Source organism: Triticum aestivum, chromosome 7A (genome assembly GCF_018294505.1).
Source record: "Triticum aestivum cultivar Chinese Spring chromosome 7A, IWGSC CS RefSeq v2.1, whole genome shotgun sequence".
Taxonomy (NCBI): Eukaryota; Viridiplantae; Streptophyta; class Magnoliopsida; order Poales; family Poaceae; genus Triticum; species Triticum aestivum.
In genome coordinates this window covers 144,443,420-144,449,419 of record NC_057812.1, presented here as the reverse complement: position 1 = coordinate 144,449,419, position 6,000 = coordinate 144,443,420, and positions in this window count along the sequence as shown.

The following is a 6,000-nucleotide window of genomic DNA, read 5'->3' as shown; positions in this document are numbered from 1 at the left end:
AAGAATGTCTTCGCAAATTTTCAGATCAAAAGGAGGATCCTAGATGGTACTTGCTTTGCAAAGTACCACACTGGACAAAAATATGAATCTTGAAGTTGGGCTCAAAATAATGAATGGATTGAGCTGAAATTTGGTGGAGGATGGTTATTTGGGCATTGGAAAGCACCGTAGAAAATTGATACCATTTGGACATGCCAAAGTGGTACTTCCTTCACAATGCTCTTCTATGGACAGAAACTTGGGAAAACTAGTGAGAGAAATTGGATGAATGAAATGAGCTCAAATTTGGTGTAGGTAAGTTACATAGGTATGGTTATGCCTTGGTAGATTTTCAGATCATTTGGGTAAGCCTAGCTAGTACTTACTTCACAAAGCTTTTCTCGAGGTAGAAACTTCGAAAATTCCTGAGAAAGATTGACTAGGAAAATGAAGCTGAATATTATCATGTGGCAATGATTTGCGTATGGAAGAGTGCCCAAAGAGTTTGAGGTTAATAGAAGGGGTCTAGATAACACTTGCTTTGCAACGTGCCAATTTGGCCATAAAATATAAATTGAACCTAGGCTCACATAGATAATTTGCCTAAGCTGCAATTTGGAGGAGGGTGATAATTTGGGCCTATGAAGAAACTGTATAAATTTCATGTCATTTGGATATATAAAAAAGGTACTTCCTTCACAATGCTTCTAGGTGGACAAAAACTTTGGAAATTTGCCGAGGAAGATTTGCTAGGCAACTGGAGCTGAATTTTGTCATGCGGTAATGATTTGGATAGGAAAGAGTGCCCAAAAATTCCGAGGGAAATCAAGAATATATAAATAGCACTTCCTTCATAAAGTGTTGTCGTGAACAAAATAGGAAAATGAATATTGTTGAATTAGTTTTGAACTAGGCAAGGAAGAATTTTTACATATTTGATGAAGATATGACCCAAAGAATTTATGAGATTTTTTTTGGGAATTTTGGGAATGACAGAAATATAGGTTGCTTCACAACCTAGGGCAAAAACTGCCACATGGACATGACACATAGGCAAAACTGATGAGGTGGCGCCTAGTCATAGCAACCCACCATAATTTACAAGGTTATGACCATCTATATTGGTCATCATCAGCTAGAAATAAGGCAGTAGACCAGTGCTATCTGCTTTATGACCATTTCGTGTAAGGAAATTACGACCTTTCTGACCAAAATGGTCGTTATAGTTTAGGTTTTGGAGCCTCCCGAACAACTTTTGACCAATTGGTCTAAAATGGTCATAGATCTATGACCAATTCTTCCAGGGTCACTAACAGAAGGTCACAAGTTGACATATTTCTTGTAGTGGGGTCGCGGCGGCGGCGCGGGAGGAGCGCGCGGTTGCGGCGGTGGTGGGGTGACGGTGGCGGTGCGGGAGGAGTCGCGCGGCGGCAGCGGCAGCGGAAGGCGAGAATTAAAACCTAAAAACTGATACCATGTAGAGAGATGATTTACAATACAATAATCGTTGTATTGATGGGGTGATGGTGCACGTATATATATTATAAGGAAAGGCCTCTGCCTCAACTATACAAGACTAGCAGGTGGGCCATAACTCTAATACACGTGCAATACAAAACACATACTCAACAAACAGACCTGAGCAGCGGCCGTGGACTCTGGACCGAGGTCAATATGTTGATGGGGCGCGCGCTCTTTCTCAGCGGAGGCTGCTCGCAGTCTCTCCCCGCCGGGGGTCAATCTAGTGGCGTCGGAGCTCGAGAAGATTGCATCTACTTTGTAAACGAGGATCACGCAGATGCAGACATCTCTGACACCGAGGAGGAAATCTGTGAGAATCCCTTTCTTGACTCCGGCGTGTACAACATGGTTACATGGGAGATCAAACAGTGACGCCGTTGCCGTCGGAGGTTGTGGCGGCGCCCGCAGCCACCGATGGTCCATGGTCTCCGACTTGGCTTTTCCTAGAGACTTGAGTTAGGCTACTATAGTTAGGTGGTACTGTAATTAGGTTTTCTAATAAGATGTTTTTTTGGACAATTCTATTCTTCTATAAAGCATATGGTCGAGACTGAAGAAATCATCTTCTGTGTGGTACGGGAATATGCATGAAATTGACTCCAAAACTAGAAATTGCAAATCTGCCCGAGGGTGTAGATCTTGTACAACAAGCACACCCACAAAAGCAAGGTATGTCAAAAATCATTTACAGATATGAGGCATTGCACATATTTATTGGTAGTTCAAGGGGTCAATTGAAAGATTTTAGTGGGGTAGTTCAGGGGGCCGATGCTCCGTTGCAGCTCCGGCGGCTACGGCGATGCTCCATTGCACCTCCGGGCTGGCCAGTGATGCTCCATTGCAGCCCCGGCACCCCGGCGATGCTCCATTACAGCTCCATGAGTGCACCACACGGCCCCGGCGATGCTCCATCCTAGCTCCGGCGGCCCCCATTGTAGCACTTTCATTTGACCTCAATGCAGCGGCGTGGTCTCTTGTTACACCGGGCAGTAGCGTCCACGGTTGGCCTGCAGCATGGGCCGATGCCCTGTCATGGCAACAGAAAACCATGCAGTGCTGCCGCGCAAGCGGGTGACACGGGCTTGCAGCACCTCCCCTCGTCTCCCTCTGCAGTCGCGGCGCCCCGCGACAGATTTCTCATTTGGGTGCCCCGATTTGCAGCAAGGGGCTCTGATTTGGGAGGTGGCAGCGAATTTTTATAGATGGGAGAGGAGGTGAGCGTGGTGCTGGTTGGTGGTGGCGGCATGGCCGCCTGCTGCGGTGGTGGAGGATCCGATGAGAGAGAGAAAGAGAGAAAGGAGCGTTCTCAGCAGGCCCCCGTTGCAGATTTAGGTGGTGGCACTGTGGAAGGGGCTTCAAGGGAGTTGCCGGAGTGGAGGATAGAAGAGTACGAAGTGGTCAAACACAGGGAGGGAGAACATGTGGGTGTGATTCGCGGCGTGAGATAAGGGCATCTCCAGCCGCGCCCCAGGAAGACCTCCCCAGGCGTTTTTTTTTTGCGCCGGCACCGAAAAATCGGCCTAGTCACGCCCCCAGGAGCCCGATTTTCGCCGGCTTGGGCCGAAAACAGCGCCGGCGGACCCATGCCGAACCCGGCGCGCTGGGGAGCGCCCGGGGCGCCGGGGCGAACTGTTTTGGCGCGAAACTGCCGCGGGCCCGACGCGTCAGCGACTCTACCCTTTTCTCGGCCCTTCGTCGTCCTCATCGCCTCGTTTCTCGCGGCGAATCAATGCCAAAGCTGCCGCGCTGCCGCGCCGGTCAGCCTGCGCCATTGATGCCTCACGGGCGGCGCAGTGAAGACCGGATGACGCACGTCCCTCGCCCGCCACGCGTACTCAGGGCGGCTCGCGCACGGGCAGCGCCTCGGCCTATATAAGACGCGCCCCAGAGCACTCGGTGACTCGTACTCTCTCGCCGTCGTCGTTCCTCCCTCGCCTCTCTCTCGCCGTCGTCGTTCCTCCCTCTCCTCTCTCTCGCTGTCTCCAGCACCCATGGCCGAGCGCTTCCCAGGCGACGGCGCGGTGGCGAACGGCTTCGGCCGCCGCCATCTTCACGAGAGCGAGGCTCGCCTCCTTTTCGAGGCTGAGTACCCGGTCCCGCCGGACATGCGGGTACCCGGGGCGTGGAGGATCAGCGTCCACGGCGTGCCGGTGCCCCCGATACCCACCGGCGCAACGCGGCGTGCGGAGATCACACGCATCCGCTCGTCCCTGCCGCGTGCGGCAAGGGAGGGGCCACGGTACGTCCCCGACAGCCCGCTCTGGGAGCCCTTGTAGGATCGAAAGTATGTCTAGAGGGGGGTGATTAGACTACTTGACCAAATAAAAACTTAACCTTTTCCCAATTTTAGTTCTTGGCAGATTTTAGCTAATTTAGGACAGGTCAAGCAATCATCACATAATTCAAGCAAGCATGTAAAGAGTATATAGGCAACGGAAAGTAAAGCATGCAACTTGCGAGAATGTAAAGGGAAGGGTTTGGAGAATTCAAACGCTATTGGAGACACGGATGTTTTACCCGTGGTTCGGATAGGTGGTGCTATCCTACATCCACGTTGATGGAGACTTCAACCCACGAAGGGTAACGGTTGCGCGAGTCCACACAGGGCTCCACCCAAGGGTAATGGTTGCGCGAGTCCACAAAGGGCTCCACCCACGAATGGTCCACGAAGAAGCAACCACCCACAAAGGGTCCACGAAGAAGCAACCTTGTCTATCCCACCATGGCCATCGCCCACACAGGACTTGCCTCACTAGCGGTAGATCTTCACGAAGTAGGCGATCTCCTTGCCCTTACAAACTCCTTGGTTCAACTCCACAATCTTGTCGGAGGCTCCCAAGTGACACCTAGCCAATCTAGGAGACACCACTCTCCAAGAAGTAACAAATGGTGTGTAGGTAATGAACTCCTTGCTCTTGTGCTTCAAATGATAGTCTCCCCAACACTCAACTCTCTCTTATAGGATTTGAATTTGGTGGAAAGAGGGTTTTAGTGGAAAGCAACTTGGGAAGGCTAGAGATCAAGATTCATATGGTAGGAATGGAATGTCTTGGTCTCAACACATGAGTAGGTGATTCTTTCTCAGAACATATGAGTTGGAATGGTGTGTGTGTTCTGATGGCTCTCTCACTGAATGAGAAGAAGGTGGAGGGGTATATATAGCCTCCACACAAAATCCAACCATTACATAGTTTTCCAATCTCGGTGGGACCGAATCAATAAACTCGGTCGGACCGAAAATGTAAACCTAGTGACCGTTAGTGATTTTCGGTGGGACTGACATGCAACTCGGTAGGACCGATATGGTTAGGGTTTGGGCATAACGTAATCTCGGTGAGACCGACTACACAAACTCGGTGAGACCGAATTTGGTAATTAGCTAACCAGAGAGTTGGTCAGGCAAACTCGGTGGGACCGATTTGCTCTTTCGGTGAGACCGAGTGGAACTCGGTGAGACCGAAAAGTTATAAAGGGGAAACACTGAGTTTACATTGCAATCTCGGTGGGACCGATTCGCTCTTTCGGTGGGACCGAAAAGTTACGAAAGGGAAACAGAGAGTTTGCAACTCCATCTCGGTGAGACCGAGATCCCTATCGGTAGGAACGAATTGCTAGGGTTTGGCAGTGGCTAATGACAAGTGAAACTCGGTGGCGCCGGATAGGAAGAATCGGTAGGACCGAGTTTGGATTAGGGTTTAGGTCATATGTGGATATGGGAAAGTAGTTGAGGGTTTTGGAGCATATCACTAAGCACATGAAGCAAGAGGCTCATTAAGCAACACCTCATCCCTCCTTAATAGTATTGGCTTTCCCTAAAGACTCAATGTGATCTTGGATCACTAAAATATAAAATGAAGAGTCTTGAGCTTTTGAGTTTGAGCCAATCCTTTGTCCTTAGTATTTTGAGGGTTTCACTTTCACATTCATGCCATGCCAATCATTGAGCTTTCCTGAAATAATCATCTTGGAATAGTATTAGCTCAATGAGCTATATGTTGTTATGAATTACCAAAACCACCTAGGGATAGTTGCACTTTCAATCTTCCCCTTTTTGGTAATTGATGACAACATATAGATCAAAGCTTCGACAAATGATAATAAGCAAGAAATATATCGTCGCTTTGAGAAGTATGTGATAAGTAAGAACTCCCCTAAATTTGTGCATATTTAAGATTTGCTTTGGACTGCAAATGCACAAAGAGTTAGAGTCATGGGTTACTCTTCCATGTCACATACATCTTGGTGGAGCGCTTAAAATGATAAGAATGAAATACATGAACTCATCACCAAGAATAATGAATGATCACAAGATAGATAAGATGATAATATTAAGCAAACATTAAGTGTAGCTTATGATCAAACACATGATCATCAATGTCTCACGAATAATAACGTAGTATCTCAAACACTTAAAAGCAAACAAGTTCGAAAAACCACCAAATAAAGCAAGAGAGAAAAGCAACACTCTCTCTCTCGAAGCCTATGATCTATACATCTTCT